Source organism: Acartia tonsa, chromosome 11 (genome assembly GCF_053477335.1).
Source record: "Acartia tonsa isolate MP-2025a chromosome 11, ASM5347733v1, whole genome shotgun sequence".
Lineage (NCBI taxonomy): Eukaryota > Metazoa > Arthropoda > Copepoda > Calanoida > Acartiidae > Acartia > Acartia tonsa.
Genome location: NC_137270.1, coordinates 30,442,692 through 30,460,874, shown reverse-complemented (window position 1 = coordinate 30,460,874; position 18,183 = coordinate 30,442,692). Strand labels below are relative to the sequence as shown.

The window sequence follows — 18,183 nt, the reverse complement described above, 5'->3', positions numbered from 1 at the left end:
TGGTTTAGAAGATAAAAACCATTAATTAAAACTTACCAAAATTAAAGAAAACTATGTTTTTAACTCGTGGGAAACTAAGAACCACCATCATTTTTTTTTATCGAATATCTTCCATTTTACTTTTTATTTTGAGATAAAACAAGTTAAATCTTGGGACACCCTGTTTATTTATTTAGTTGCTTTTTATATAATAGACTTGTTATATGAATCTGTAAAAATATATGCTTGGTCGTTTTATTATGGGGCCAAAAAACAAGAATTTAAAGTTTCAATATTAAGAAATCGGATCTACTGCAGTTCATGGTAAAATATTGCTGGTAACGAATGCTTCCTGTTTCCTGGCAATGTTTGAAGATTCCTGGATCTAGCATAACAAGAAATATTTCTGGAGCTACCAATGTTTAACTTTCCTGGTTGCCAGCAATTTATGCATATTCCTGGCCACTGCCATGTTTGAAATATTCCTGTTAAAAAGCAATATTTCCCTTTATAATTCACATTTCCCTTTTATTACACTTACCCCACAATTAGAGGTTGATAAGATTCACACAACTCAAAAATGGCTATTTTGGCATGTTTGTCTGATGTTTTTGTTTTTTTTTGGGGGGGGGGGGTAGTGGTGCTTCTCTGTACTAATTGAGGGAGTTAGGAAAAGCTATAAATATTGCTCTTCTCTGCAACAATTCACAGTAAATTAAACACCCTAAAGTGATCAAACGTAAATAATGAATTGGAGAGGGGGGGGGGAGGGGACTGAGACAAATATCATAAAGTCCTTATTTCTGATTTTTATCAACAGTTATAAATACAACGTTTACTAGAAAAAAATATTATAATTTTTTGGTTTAGTGGTTAGCAAGATCCCTCTGTGTACAAAGACAGTCAAACACACAAACAAACGGACACCCTGTTACTCATAAATAAGTATGAAACTCATTATGTAATTGTATTTTATTTTTCCTAAATATTTTACTTTAAATTAAAATCCTTCGCTACTTTATATTGTATATTATAGCGGTTGCGCCCCTAGCATCATGAGACTCCGTTTTTAAATTGATAGGACCTTGTGAAGCTTCTCTAAAATGAAGAACTCAATCGAATCAGTGGTTAGTGAGATCTTAATTGAGAAACAAACAAATATTGCTATATTGTCAACCTTGCTTGCTTGAGTTTACACAGGAAGATAATTTGAATTTAAAACACCCGCCAAAAGTATCAGAGATTCAGAATAATTGTGAGTTTTGAATTTAAAATGGGTAACCAATTAGCTTTTTTGTCAAGAGGTAACTTTAACTTAACTCGAATACCCACCAATTAAAACCCCGTATTTTATAAGACGAATTAAAGATGCCATTCAAATTTTGGCGCGAAAGTGTTAAACTTTCCTCAAAAGTTTACACAGCCTCAAATGAGGAGCGGATGGCGTTAATTGAATTTAAAAACTCTCGTTACAGCTGTATGTACAGTATTAAGTTGGATGAGTTGTTAGGTATAGTTACGAAATTTTTGCGCCAATTTAGTCATATGCGTGTAAGGTTTATTGATTTCAATTTGAAAGTCTAAAAAAGTCAAATAGAAAAGGCGTTCAAGTTCGTTGGTTTTATTGTTTGATTTCAGAGTCTCTTTTAGAAATAAATTAATTTATTAATACGATTAAAATTACGAATTTATCTCCCCCACTTTTCAATATATTATAAAAATAAAAAGGAGCGCCTAAATTTTGGCGCGAAAGTGGTTATTAAGATAGAAACAGTTAAATTTATAGGTAAAGATCCAACTCTCCTATATCCTTCCCCCACCTCTATTAATAAAATAATTGAAGCAACTGTCCCTTTTTAATCATTGCTGTTTACCCCCTAAGAAAATGTGATAAGGGGTATGGGGTAAAAACTCCTGTAAGCCAGTAATCTTCTCTCATTGCTGGTAACCTGGTAAATTTGCAGATTGCCAGCTAACAGGAACCTAGGATTTAGGGGAATATGCGTGCTGCTGGATCCAGGAATCTTGTAATATTGCCAGGAACCAGGAAGCATTCGTTACCAGCAATATTTTACCATGAACTGCAGTAGATCCAAGAAATCTATTAAATAATTACCTACAATTTTAATGTTTTTTGGGGGGAAATCTTTTAGTGTACTAAAGAGATGGACATGATAAGTTTGTTGTAAAGCTGAAGGAAACCTAGGTTTTAAACCACTAAAATCAGAATATTTTGGATTTTTGCCACCAATGAAAATCAGAGAGGTTATTTTTGATTATTCTTATTCGTTGGCTTTACAACTTTGGGGACTTTAGTAAATTTTGATTGGTTGAGTTTTCAAACGTTTCAACCACTAATTTTAATCTGCAGAATGGGTAATTTTGTGTATCATCATTGGGGATGTACATCAATCTATTGGCCATTGTCTTATCCCTTTAGATCCATGAATGAAAACCTTGTTTTGTCTTGCACTAATTAACATTACTCGAGGATGATTTGACATAAAAAAGTGAACACTTATGTGATAGTTGAAAAATTAAGAAATGTAGTCACATTTAAAGTAATAGATAATTTATTTAGAATTATTTATTATTTGTTGTAGAAAAAAATTTAGTCAATGCAACAAAAAATAACCAATTTTTTTAATAGAAAATAATTAAAATATTTCAATATTTGTTTTGTTTTTAAATATTGCCTCCAAATAAAGATCTCCATAAATAACAAGGATTTTCTTTTTTTTAGTAGCTTCTCTATAATTCCCTTTGTCTGTCTCTTAGTCAGAAAGAATGTTAGAACTGTTGATAAAACTTTGGGTACCTACCCAGCAGTGTTGTGGAGCCGGGAGCCGTGGAGCCGCCATATTTTGCCGGAGCTGGAGCCGTAATTTTCGTTAAAAAAAACAGTATCCAACTTTAGGAGCCGGTATTTTTTACCGCCCAATTCGATCTCTTCTGGGAATTTTGAAACCAATATAGAAACAAATTGAGGTAAAAATGTAATAAATGATCATTAATTTTTCGTTTTTCTGTTTTAAGATCATGACTCATGTTTATCTTTGATTAAATTAATAACTTTTAAACAAAATAATTACTTTTTAATAGGATGTACTGTTAGACCTTTTTAAATTTAGAATTAAGATAAACATTTTTATTCAATTTAGAGTTAGACATATTTTTATACACAATCCTTCCACCATTTCAGACATTTATATAACTATTTTATGCATTTTTCCTCTCTATTTTGTATTTTAATGTAGTTGTACAACTAGCAGATGATAATTTAGGGAGGTGTACAGGAAATCTAGAAGGATGTATCCCCCCCCCCCCCCTACAATAAAATCTTACATCCTTTTTGTCTGTATCACGCCAATGGCGGCATTAGCAAAAATAATAGCGTGCCTTCTCATGTCGGGGAGGTGTCGGGTTCGAGTGTGGTCTACATTGCGTCATAATAGAGACGTTAAAAATTGTACATACTGGTACTATGTCGGGCACGTGACATTAATAATGTTAGTAGAGGAAATGTCTTGGCTCATTTTCTTGAGGGTTGTCAACCGCACCCAACCCTATTTCCCCTTTCCTAGATCTTTAGTATAACTTGAATGTAATTTGTGAAAGGTTCTGTACAGCCGTATACGAGGTCTTAATAAACATAAACACAGAGAAATTAATACTTTTCAATATAGGAGGGATGCTGCCATTTTTACAACCGACAGAAAGACAAATTTTCTGGATTTGAAGTTGATGTGGGTATAGTGATGTTTATTGTTTACCCCCCTCAAACTTATCATACCTATCATTTTACCCCCCTTAAAATTTCAAACATACATTAGATTACCCCCCTCAAAACCTTTGAAACCCTATATACACCTCTCAAAAGAAAAAGCTTGAACGTCCCTGTTTACTACTGCCCTTAAATTTTTATAATCAGTGGCAATAATACATTCAACATTGTAAATATACATTATACATCAATGGCATAAAATTTTAAAATCATGTGTTAAGAAAATGTTTGATTCTACTATTGAAGACCTTGCGCAAAACTGACCTTGAAACCAATATTTTTAATCTAAAACATGCATAAACAAGGAAACAACTACAATATTGTCCAATAGTAACGCAGCAATATCAAGATAAAATCACTTTAGATATCTAGATGAACACAGTAATAGTGTCTGACTGATTATGACGTAACAAAAAAAAATAGCCAATGAGAGGCCACTATAAATTTTACCATTGGTCAATAACGGCCTCTCATTGGCTAATTTTTTTTTGTTACGTCATAATCAGTCAGACACTATTACTGTGTTCCAGAAGTAGGGGATGGGGTAAAGGAGGTGGATAAGAGGTATCGTAATTTTAGCTAGCTACGAGTATCACCTTATTAAAGTACATAAAAATCTGGTGCAACATCCAAGTAATAATATATAGATTACTAGCGGCTACGCCCCTAGAGGCCTCTAGGGGCACTTGAGGAGGAGAGAGTCGAATTTAATAATTCAATTTCTTATTTTAGATTTTAAAAGAAAAAGAAAAAAAAATTTGGGGGGGGGGGCGAAAAAAAAAAATTTCGGGGGGGGGGGAATTTTCATTTTTTGGGGGGGTTGGGGGTGTCCCACCCCCCTAGAAAATAGTTATAAACCTTCCCGGGACCTATGAGAAGCTATCCTGTTAAGGAGAACCCGATCGGTTCAGCGGTTAGCGAGATCCTTCGGTACAAACACACAGACAAACACACAAACACACAGACATCCTGTTACTTTAGTATAAGGAATATGTAGAAGTCTCGTGTACATATTCGCACACTTGTGTCTCATTTCGCATGCTTTGCTTGTGTTGTAGCAAAAATTTTGCAATAGCAGATTTTTCCGCTTATATACGTCTTTTCCCTCCCACTTATTCCTGCTTCCCTTTTCTTGTAGCGTAGCTGGTTCTTACACGTAGTTTGTGTCTGTCAATCGGTCAGTTAACTGACTGTTCTACTTCTATAGTGAAAAAGTGATTATATAAAGTATGCTATATAAGTATGTGACCTCGCCCCTAGCATATAGGGGTCTATATTTGAAGGGGTATGTTTCTTATTAAAACTTCCATATATATGTTGATATGTACATACTTATCCTTGTATGTATAATAAGTTACTTAACTGGAAAATTGCAAAAAAAACACAGTCGTCGCCTCCAAGTGTTTCTCTCCGCTCCCCTTTGTAGGCTCCCCGCTCCCCTTTGTTTGCTCCCCGCACCTCCGACTATATTTTGTGCACCTCGCCGCGGCTTTGCGCGTGTAGACTTATGATCATGCCTTCCCCGCATGATCAGAACATTCAGCACTGGCATGGCTGGAAAACAAGGGGCTTGGCTTCAATATGCGGACCATTTCCACTTAGGTTTTGTCCCCTTTTCTTTCTTTTTATTGAATTCTATGGGGTTTATAACTTGCCACAGGCATTTAAATTTATTTTCAATTTCAAAATATTTCTTTTACTTAAATTGAAAAAATGGATTGGATGCTGAATATATCTGTTCACAATCTTTTAGTTTAAACGCCAGAAGTTCAGAAACAACATATTTTAAACGTATATTATGTAAGTTAGAGCATTTACAGACCTAGAAACTTCAAACTTTTGAGCTATTTAACAAAATTTTAAAAAGTTTAATTATGCCCCAAGACCCAACAGATAATCTGTCCACATATTGGGCGCATGATGAAATAAACTTGAATTCAGCTCATGACAAAATTTTGGGACAAACTTGAAATTTTTTGAAATGACGCAGTTAGGAAGTTAGAGAACTTGTGCTTTTTTTCAAACTTCATACAAAACTGTCAGAATTTAATGTTTGTCATTTTAGTAATCATCCCGTATTAGACTATTCTTTTGTCTTTTTGAAGCAAAGATACTCTTTAATATACCAATATGTCTTTTTTATGTCCATGTTAGATGTGTTAAAAAAGAAATGAAATTTTCTCAGCTGCTATTAAAGATTTTAGACACCTTGAAGTAAACAAAGCATTTAATGACTTTTTAGAAAAAGTAAAGTACTTAAGAAATAAGTATAGCTATGAAAAGGTGGTTCATTTATCTATTTTCATTAGAAACCTTTTATCAAGATCAAAAGAGGTAAAAATTGATGCTGTAAGTAATAAAATCATTTGCTATCGCTGATGCATATTCCTTCCTCCAACTTTTAGGCAAAAATTGCTTGTTTTTTATGCTGATCCCTCCACAGGGGCTAGACATTTGTTTTATTTTTAATATGAAAAAAAGGGGAAAGGTTTACTGTAGTCAAGGAATCGTTTTGAGTGAAAGCACAAAAAAATTGCATTTTAACCTAACCCCAAATCCACTAACCTAATCTAGAGACGTCCAAACCTTGTATTTTGAGGGGGTAAAATGAGGGGTTTCAAAGATTTGAGGGAGGTAATCTTATGTATTGTAAAATGAGTGGTCTACAGGGGGGGGTGGGGGGTATAAAACACTTTACCTCCACCCTTGGCCGACTATGTACCACTAATCTTTTTATTCTCTCAACCAATACAATAAATATTAAAAGGCATTTTTTATAGCTATTGACATATTTGCAATATTGCTTGAACCCTTTTTTTCCAGCTTTTTAATAAGGAAAGTCTCTGAGTTATGAAAGAGAGTACTAAAGTTGAAAATTACATTGCTGTACAGTTAACATTTCATCAGAAAGTATTATTCTAGGCCTAAATAGGCTTTACTCTAGTAAACATAGAAGTATTGCGTTGACATACAATTTAAATTTTTAATGTTTTACTTAATATCTAGAATTGGTAAATAATCGTAATTTTCGATATAATTACAATAGTTTTATCGACTATTAAACTGTAAAATTATCTAAATATAATCATGTTTTTAAAAATTATACCTATAGACAATACAATATACCTTACTAGCGGCTACGCCCCTAGAGGAGGGGAGAGTCAAATGATAACCCAATTTATTATTTTAGATTTTAAAAGAAAAAGTAAAAAAAAATAGGGGGGGGGGATTTTATTTTTTTTTTTTTTTTGGGGGGGGGGGTGCCCCTCCCCATTTTTAATTTCAGTTTTAAAAAAATTATGAAGATATATTAACAAATCGAAATTGGTTGTAGGCTATTTTTCTAACTCCTTACTACTTTGAATGCAGAGCCCCTAGATTCTAGGGGCGAAGCCGATAGAGCTTATATAATACAATTACAGTACTGTAAAGTTATGTAGGGTAAAACAGGCCAGGAATGTTTTCTATTATAGGAAATTTCTACAAACATTTCATCATTCAAATTGCAAGGTTAAAATGCGTTTTTTGGGTCAATTTTGTTTGTTTTTGTGGAGGGTTCTTGCAAATGCGTATTAGGGAAATAATCTTTAGGAAAAATTTAATATTGTGAAAAATCTGCTAAAACAATTTGAAAATAATCATCTAATTGTTGTTGTAAAAATCATTTGTATCTTTCTGTAGATTGCAAAAGCATGCAAAACGTTGAATTAATAGTAAGTGAAATTAAATTTAAAAAAAACATTGTTTTAAGACATAAAATATTGAAATAACTATGTAGCAATTTGGAAGAATAAGGAATTATGTAATTATGCACCAAATTTGCTTACAATTATATTTAGACTTTATAAGTTTATATTCTGATTCTGACACTCAACAAGTATTAAAGATCGTTTGCACTACCGTCTCATTATAGTGCTTTTTATGATCTCATCCTTGGTAAAGTAAGAAAAGGTTTTATTTAGTCATAAGGGCACTTTAGAGTGGCAATACTAGGCTACCCTGAAATTTTAAAGCATTCATTTTAGCCGTTCATTAGATCTTACAGAACAAACATACTACTTAAATTGAGAACCCGGATATCTAGACAATTAATAATTATTTATCTTCCACCTCAGAACCAACAAACTGGTTTTAATCTTATAATTTGTCATTTTATTATGTGTAGAAAATTGTCTATAATAATATGTTTACAAAATATTTTAGTATGACTGAGAACCGGTTCTAATCCAGCAGATATTAATAAGTTTCGAAGCCAAACCTACTGGAAAAGGATTTATCAGTTATGAAAGTGGTATTATTACACAGTACACATATTTCCGGGGTGAACGACCCTAACTGGCATAGGCTAACTTAAAATTTGCATTACAGTATTGCCAACATCAACTTCTTTCAATTAACTCTTAGACTTAGTTTTTTTCCGTCTACTTGTTTAATCTTAGCTACTCTATAATATGCCATGTCTCACATTCTTTAGGTATTAAAATTGTTAATTTTTAAAAACATTTTTAAAATTGTCCTATCGATTTAAAACTATGAATGTTGATTCCTGTAACAGTATCATTGCGAAAGCGTAGCAACTCTATAATCGTTACCAGAAAGTCCATAATTCCATTTGAAATATGCAGATTTCTTTCTTTCAGGGGATTTTAGAACGATGATTCCTAGGAAAACAATAATTTAAGCGAAGCATCTTTATAACTTTTTATTGATGTTGCCACCATTTTATTGTCATATTTGAATGAACAAGGATAGTCATGTTGATAGAATATGATAAAAGACCAAAAATTAAGACAATTTGAAGGAAATTTGTCTGACATAGGAGCAGAACTGTGTTTATTTCTGATGTACTTTGTGTGTTTTAAATGTTGTATCACTTGTTTTTATGAATTCGTGTCTTTAAAAACCAATTTTGCAACTAGAGAAAAAAGGCAGAGAGGAAGTGGACATTAGGCTATCTATTACACTAGTACCCAAAGTTTTATAATAATGTTTTCTTATTCGTTGGCTTGACAACTTTGGAGACTTTTATGGAATTTTAAATGGTTTGTTCTAATTAAATTGAGTGTCCAAACGTTTCAATCACTAATTGTAATCTACAGAAGGGTTAATTCTGTGTATAATAACTGGGGATGTAAATCAATTTATCCGCCATTTTCTTATCCTTTTATATCCCTGGTAAAAAGGGCAATGCCTCAAGTTAGAGAGTTTATTCCAGGGATGTAGGGGAAAATTTTGTGTATTTTTCAGGGGAAAAAATATAAAGAAATGTTTTTTTGAATATACGTGAATTATTGTCGCCAATTTAGGCTAACATGGAACTCTTGTATTTGTCAGTTTCAGTAGGAGGAGAGAGGATTGGGTAAATCGTTATTTATTAGAAAACATGGAAATCTGGTGATCCAAGTAATAATATATTCTGTATCAGATTAATTTTTGTACACTTTTGTTTTGATAATGATAATTCTGATTTTGAATAATTAAATATAATTCATTGGTGTACTATTAAATGACAAAAGGACCTGTTTTTATTTGATAAAAGTAGTTTACTTTATATCAAACTTTGTTATGGTTTCCCTCAAAATGATGCTTGTTTAGTATAGGTTAGGTAAAGGCTATTATAGCAACTTGCTTTGGTATAAAAGGGATAAGGCCACACAGGGTTAAACTTTTTCAAAAATAGGGGGGTGGGGGTTGCGGTGATCAAGAAATAGGTTGGAGTGAAAGCCCCAATTTTTTTTATATTATCTATAAACAATTATTAGGACAATCTGTCATCATAAAAAAATGGCGGTTTTTGGCGGCTACAAAAAAAATTAATTGTGGTCCCCAAATTTTGAGATTATTAACAGCCAAATACCCGGCTCAATAATCCACTGGCTCAGCAGAGATTATATTAAGAAGGGCAGTTATTAAAAACAATAAATTTAATCTATCTAATATTATTAAATTACATAAATTTATACATCTTATGAGTTAATATGAGATAAGAGTCCCTGATTAGGGAACTATAAGAGATTTAGGTAAACAAGTATGACAACATCCATAAAAGCGAAGCTCTGAAACGGTAGGACAATGGAACATTAATACTTGTGGTGTGTCAGAACTGAAAAATTAGAACATAAATTTAAAAATGTCGTATCAAAATTCTAAGTTAATTTGTTGAAAACTACATAAATACAGGATAATTTTTAAGGACATACTTACGTTTTTATGACTTGATTATAGAGATGCTTCGCTTATAACATGGTACTTTGTTATCTTAGGAATCAGTATTCCAAAAATCAGATCAATTGGATAATTTTATCACATACAAATTTGTTGTTGAAAAAGTTATATTTGTTGATTAGATTATAGAGATGCCTCGCTTAATATACCTAGGAATTATTATTTTAAAAATCATATAAGATAATTATATCATATAAAAAGTTGTTGTCAAAAAAGTTAGAAATTAGCATTTTTAAATGGCTTTTTTCCCTAAAGGTTCAGGGGTAAATTTCAAAATTTTGTTTACATTTTTTAGATATTTTCTGTATTTTAAAACTTTATATAACTTTTTATATTTTTATATATTTTTTTTATATTGATTTATATTTTTAAGAATTTTCAAATTTTTTCTCTTCTTTAGTGTTTTTAAATATTTCTTTGCCATTAGCCTTTTTGGAGCTTCGCCTCTACAGGAGAAGGAAGGTTTCACAATCTTTTTGAATTTGATAAAAATAAGATTAAAAGAAGAAAAGAAATTTAAAAATAAATATATAATAAAATATATAAAAACAAAAAAAATGCAAAAAAAAAAATTTTAGGTGGGGTAATTTACATTTTTAGGGGGGTTGGGGGTGTCCAACCCCCAAGAAAATAGCTTAAAACCACCACAAGACCAGTAGGTATATTTCCTGAAGAGTAGAATCCAATCGGTTCAGTGGTTACCGAGATCTTAAGGGACAGACGGACGGACAGACAGAAAGACATCGTTCTTCTTTGTATTATAGACTAGCGGCTTCGCCCTATCCTCTAGGGGCTTTGCCCCAAGAGGTGATCAAAAAATTTTTTTTATGAAATTCGTAAAAGGACCAAGGAAATCTTCAGAAAAAAATGGGGGGAATTTTTCGTTTTTGGGGGGGTTAGGGGTTAGGGGTTTGTATCGGAACGCAATCCTAGCCGTTCTCGATATCTTAATCTCAAGCCCTCCGAATGACCAACATGTGAAGTTTACAAATGTGTATTTATTACCATGAAAACAGTGAATCTAAAACAAAAATATAAAAATTAATTACATAATATTAATGGTTTATTATTTTTGTAGATCGAGGTTGCGTGATTTCAATTTAATTAAAAATATAAAATTTCTAAAAAACTTTAAATTGGCACGAAACATATTAAATAGCATCAGAAATTGATAATTTTAGATTCAAATGATCAATAAAATTAAGGAAAATATTCGTATGTCAAAAGTTGGCAGTTAAATGGTCTATTTGTTGAAAAATTAATGTTTTAAATTTCTTCGTAAAAATATACCATACTACACTTATTATTAAGAATTAAAGATAAATTCTTACCACATTATGATGTCAAACTAAGCAGAAGGCTTATTTGAGATATTCCACACATCAGAGCACATGTATATTCAAGCAATACATTATTTTCAATCACGTAGCTCTTCACGTGGGACTAATCAAAGGATAAGTGCGCGTTTCTTTTGTCCGTTTACAAGCCACGCGCCGCGCGGAGATAGTTAGGAATGCCGCGTAACACACTCATTCTCTAGGAAATTTGGTGTAAGGAAACAGGGATTAATGGGTTCGAACTTGCCAGGGAATACAAGAAAAACATACCGAAACACACCCGTCTATTCACTGGGAATCGAACACAATACCTCATCTTTGCAATATGCGTGCAGACAGTGTCCACTAAATCACAATCTCACAACACATAAACCACAAGAGTTTAAAATGTTATGGCCATAAGGCCTAAAATTAATTATGGTAACTCGCGAATACCACAATAACTCAAACCGAGTCCACTACCACATAAGGATAGGAATAAGGAATGGGAAAAGCATTCAACATTCATGAATTGCACATTTACCACTCACACATCTCATTATATCATGGCCTCATAATCTCAATAAAGTTAGAATTACAGACCATGTAATTGCGAATACATGAATTAATAATCAATAGTACCTAAACTTCAATTAGGCACCTACATAATAAAATAGGTAAATGATTTTTATACTAAAAATCGCATCAATAATTATATAATCAACTCAAACTTTTTTCATCAAAAGAAAGAAAGATTAAATAATGACATTTTTTCTACTAAATCTTTTTGCTAGAAAAGAAAAGTAAAATTTCATAAAAAACTTCTCAATAATTAGCATTTTTTCCAGCGGAAAAATACTCGGGCTTACATCTAAACATTTTTAAGATAAGATAGGTAAGATCCTTAAATCTAACATGTTTTAATAAAATAGATACTTAAATCTAAATAAATATGACCATAAAAATCATCAAACATCGGAAAATTAAAATTTCATAATTTTAAATCTTCGTGAATCAAAATTGCGTAAAATAAAATTGCAATAGAAATATGCAAATTAAATTACCAAAATAAAACAAAAGCTCAATATAAGAAAAGAACTTTAAAATGTTGAATCTGCAATTTCTCTTTAGGTACATCAGTTCAAAGGTAAATAGTAATAATTTTAATATGCATGTTATATTAAATTATTTATGTGATTATAATAAATCATAAAGAAATATTTAAATGATGTAAAAATCTCATTTTGTTAATTTCTTATCATATCAAATTTCAATCCAACAAGGATAAAAATGTTTATATCTGTGCAGATACCTAGGAAATTTTCCGCGAAAAGAATCCCTGGTCCCGGAAAGACTTAAATCATTGAAAGAACTTGCGTAAACGTATAAAAAACTTAAGTTTGCATTTCAAATGAAAAAAATCTTGCATCGATTTGAAAGTTTAAATGAAATCGTATCAAAATTTGCGTTTTTTGTCTCTCGAAAAAAATCTTAAGAAATGGTTAATTTCTTTTTACAAAAAATAAATACATTGAAGCAGTATTTTAATATATACGATAAAAATGAAGGTAGAGTTAATTTAAAATATGCATAGTTTATCTTAAATTAATTCTGTGATATTCATATAAAATAATAATCAATATTTTAATAATATCATACATCGTGTTCATTATTATAAATGCTTAAACATGAACGAAAAATATATGTACCTAGGAAAATAATTGCCAAAGTATTTTCTCAGGGTTTAAAATTGTCCGAAATCGCTAGGTACGTATATTACTACGAGTCTCTGCTCTCGGAATGAAGAAAAAAAAATCTTTACGCGTGGATTAATAGGAATCCCAGCTCCCGGAGTGAAAGAAAAACTTTGTACATGAATTGTTAAGAATCTCTGCCTCCAGAATGAAAGAAGATCTCTGATTTGCTTACGAATTTAAACAAATATCTTGATTTTTTGCGATAATCTTTTAAAATAATAATAAAGAATATTTTAAACATTATCATAATAATATTACATGTTGTGTTCTTTACTTTAATGCATTATTTCATATGAGAATCTGAGAAATAACATTTTTTAAGTAAACGTGAACCATAAAAAAAAACTAGAAAAATAATTTGTAAAAAATCTATTTTTCTCAATTTAAAGTCTGCAAAAGTCATTTCACGAACTTTGCTTTTCAAAATCATACTTAAAGAAACAAAATCTTTTTAAAATCTGATTTAAAAGTCTAGACAGTTTTGTAGAATTTTTGTGCTTAGGTATGAACAATAAAATTAGTTGAATAATGAATACTTATTCTTTACAGAACCGATTTAGGTTTCTTTCACAAGCTCAACATAAAACTTGTAATATTTTTCTTTAAAGATCATTGTCACATAAATAGTTTATGTTGTGGATTAGATATGTGTGGTTTGAAAAATTTCAATGACTTTCTGGCGGCAACACCCGCCATATTTCCAACCGCCATTTGCAGGCCTCTTACCCTGCGTCGGGCGGCCAGCTTGGCAGCAACCAAGTCGATTCTTGATTCATAACACCACCAGGGCACGTAATAAAAGTGTGGCTGTCATAAAACTTAGAATCATCTACTGGCTTTTGTCCGGCCGGAACCGAAACTCCCGTCGGCTCTTGTCCGGCCGAGACCGAATTTCTTATCGGCTCTTGCCCAGCTGGAACCGAAACTCCCGTCGGCTCTTGTCCAGCTGGAACCAAAACTCTGATCGGCTCTTGTCCAGCCGGAACCGAAACTCCCGTCGGCTCTTGTCCGGCTGGAACCGAATCATTCAGCGGCTCAACACCCGCCGTAACAAAGTTATCAACGACTACAGTATCGTTACCAATATCATCAGGAATAACTGCAGCACAACTAACATCATTATCAATATTAGCCACGGCAACACCCGCCGTAGCCATGTTGTCAACGGCTGCGGCACTAGCAGAACCAAAAGGTTCATCAGCCGCGTTACAAGCAGAACCAACAGGTTCAATAATAGCATCACAAGCAGCACCAACAGTCGGCTGCGGCTGAACATCTGAGCTTTCTGGTTTTAAAAACCCTATAGCTTCACTTTCCAACTCGAAATTTGAGCAGACAACATACCTACTCTTTGCTAATCCATTAGCACTAACAGCAAAATATCCAGATCCAAACAGGCTGGAGTAAAGCATGGTTTCTCCTACTGAACGTTGAGAGTAGGGAAACATCGATGGGTGCAGGTGCCCTACGAGCAAATCAACCTGCCCATCAACCAAAGTAAAATCTTCAGGTTTCATATCAAACAAAACAGCTGCCTCCACAGGATTTATGGAGCAGATCGCCTCTTTTGGACCAATGAGAGGCACTATCACAGGTTCTAACATGTGATAATTCTTGTGTCGATCAACTAAACATAGCTTGACCGTCGGGAAACATTTAACTTCACCGTCAGCTAGAGAAATTCTTGCTGAACGTCCAGTAAAAGGTAACTGAAGTTTATTAACAAGTGACTGGGTTACCATTGAAGTAGTTAAACCAGTGTCCCACATGGCGTTCACTGGGACCTTCTGGCGATTAATGTCAACGACGTCTAATTGTTGTAACATTAACATTAGGTTCGCCTCAGGGGAAGTATGTACTTCATAGACGGCGGCAGCCATATCAACACTCTCATGCAAAAGGTTGTTATGGGCCTGACCACAATTGTCCACTTTGCAGCCGCCTATTACATCTGCCTTCGGGCAATCCACAGATTTATGCCCTTTTTGCAAACAAATCCAACAGCATCCAGCACTCTCCACAATACTCTTCCTGTCTGACACTGACAGGTCATGAAATTTTGGGCACTTGTAAAGTAAGTGCATCTCACTACAGCCATTAACAAAACATGACTGCTTCATCTTAGATTTACCAGGTTTACCTACGGCGGTAGCGGCTGTCGCAGGGTTACCTTTCTTCTTAGAGGGGGTGTCCATATCAGTCGAACACCTCATTAAAATGGCGCCACGCTGTTCTTCAATAATCTTTAACAGCTTTGGGACGTTTGGGACATCCATCGAGCCCAATGATAAATTGAGCTTATCTTGAAAATCACGTGGCAACTTCTTGGATAACATCTCAAGAAGTATCACAGTCAACCACTGGCTAGTGGTAACTTCATCATCTTCATCATCTTTAGTCAGCTGCTCCAGCTGGCTAACTGCACCGCCAAACTCTGCTAACACTGTCACAATCTGGTTGGAGTCCGACGGTTTAGACTTCTTCTCCCATTGGTTGAAAAGGCAGAGCATCTGACGTGTTTTAGACTTGAAACGCGCGTCAAGGTAGGCCCACTGAGATTCATGCGATTGAATCTGAATTAACTGGAGTCTAAGCTCTTTATTTTTACAGACCTTTTCACTGCTCAACAATAATTGTAAATACGACGGGTCTTGTCCTACAGTAAGCTTTTTAAAAGTGTCCTTAAAACTTACATAGGAAGCTTCCAGGCCGTCGAAAGATGGAAGAAGACGTTCGTCGACACGATTCATATATCCTGGCGTGAACATAGAACCGGCGACGAACTGTGGTGTGCCAAACGGTGACACAAATGGCGATGCTGTCGAGGCACCCGCCGTCGTCGTGAGTGGCTTCACAGGTTCAAGCTTAACCTCAGCCAGACGTTTCATCAAGGCAGACAAAGTGTTTATAATTGCATCAGGTAAGGGAAAATATGGCCCTTTAATAACTTTCACAATCTTCAAACATCGATCATAAAGTTCAGCCTGATGGTTAGGCAAATTATCACCAACAACATCAACAACACTTTGAATGTCACTAAGCTCTTCTATAGCATCAAGAGCATCTTTCAAGGAACTATAGTCTTTTTGTACAGTAACTATATCAGAATAAATGTCACTAAACTCATCAAGCTCTTGGATTCTCAAACCAAGCTTGCTAAAACCGACCATGATGCTATCGAATGTCTCGAACTTGTCATGGACAAGGATTGACTCCTTAGTGAGATGTCTAACATTAAGTTCTGAAGTATCACTGACCAACTTCATCACTCTATTTAGCTCACTGGTTAGGGCATCAACGGCTGGACGCAGCCGCTTACTCAATTGTTCACCTTTATTCTTTTTAGGACCCATAATTGTCACTAAAGTTAACTGTACTGATTATGACTATAATAATAATGTGTGGTAAGGTATCACAACCAACACATTTACAAAACTTCACAGAATGTTCTTAGCTGCATCTGTTCTGTCTTGTTTTCATTGTATCGGAACGCAATCCTAGCCGTTCTCGATATCTTAATCTCAAGCCCTCCGAATGACCAACATGTGAAGTTTACAAATGTGTATTTATTACCATGAAAACAGTGAATCTAAAACAAAAATATAAAAATTAATTACATAATATTAATGGTTTATTATTTTTGTAGATCGAGGTTGCGTGATTTCAATTTAATTAAAAATATAAAATTTCTAAAAAACTTTAAATTGGCACGAAACATATTAAATAGCATCAGAAATTGATAATTTTAGATTCAAATGATCAATAAAATTAAGGAAAATATTCGTATGTCAAAAGTTGGCAGTTAAATGGTCTATTTGTTGAAAAATTAATGTTTTAAATTTCTTCGTAAAAATATACCATACTACACTTATTATTAAGAATTAAAGATAAATTCTTACCACATTATGATGTCAAACTAAGCAGAAGGCTTATTTGAGATATTCCACACATCAGAGCACATGTATATTCAAGCAATACATTATTTTCAATCACGTAGCTCTTCACGTGGGACTAATCAAAGGATAAGTGCGCGTTTCTTTTGTCCGTTTACAAGCCACGCGCCGCGCGGAGATAGTTAGGAATGCCGCGTAACACACTCATTCTCTAGGAAATTTGGTGTAAGGAAACAGGGATTAATGGGTTCGAACTTGCCAGGGAATACAAGAAAAACATACCGAAACAGGGTTTTTACCAAGTTGTTTAATAGAAACCAGTTAAACCAGACACATCCATAATAATAGTTTTATAAGCGTAATATTTGAATAAAAAACAAGGAAAATTCTTATCAAATTAATTTTGAAGTCAAACAAGGATGACAACAATGATAACCACAAAATCTCTAAAATCTGACCGTCAGACAAACGAACATTAACATATGTATTTAGTTTTATATATGGTTTTATAGTAAATAAAGATGTTTTAATTGACCTAAAGACTTTTTGTTATAACTATCGCCTTCTAAATTTTTATCTTATTTAAAAAAGCAATCATGGAAAGTTTTAACATGCCCCAAGTAACGAGCTAACAGTTCTGGACCTACAAACGGACTGATTTTGACCATTTACCAACCCTTGTGTAGGATAACTACGCTTTAGGGAAAAAAACAGGTCAAATTTTTGCCCACCCCCTCCCATTTCCCCTTTTGTATTATAGGCACCAATAATATACCAAGAACATGTGATTTTTCGCAGCGCAGCCACCCACTACAGTAAGGGTACGTATGTCAGTCCATCTCAAAAATACTAGTTTTATAGTTGATATATTTTTAATAAATAAGAAATATGAAAATAACATTAGCCAGTATTATGTAAATGTAAAAGCGACTATGCCCCTAGCATAGAGGTAAAGGAATAGAGAGGGCCAATACATTAGCATAAAACCAAATCCAAAGGCTCAAATTTTATGATTAAATAGCATAAACCTATCCTAGAATGAATCTACCTTTATATTGAGAACTCGATAGGTTTAAGTGGATTTAGTGAGATCTTAATTCAGACAAACATATCAAACATAATACTTTATATGATTTAAAAATCTTTTAAATTTTCCAATCTTAACAATTAAATGATTTTTCTCTGATATCTAAGGTTTTAGTTAAACAAGCTTTGTTTTGCATTATATT

General features: G+C 33.3%; 1 protein-coding gene across 1 annotated transcript in view; it reads left to right on the top strand.

Annotated features, from left to right (window-relative positions):
- The window catches only part of LOC145332951 (ribonuclease H-like), a 135,244-nt gene that overhangs the window by 41,415 nt on the left and 75,646 nt on the right, over positions 1 to 18,183 (top strand). The window lies entirely within an intron of this gene.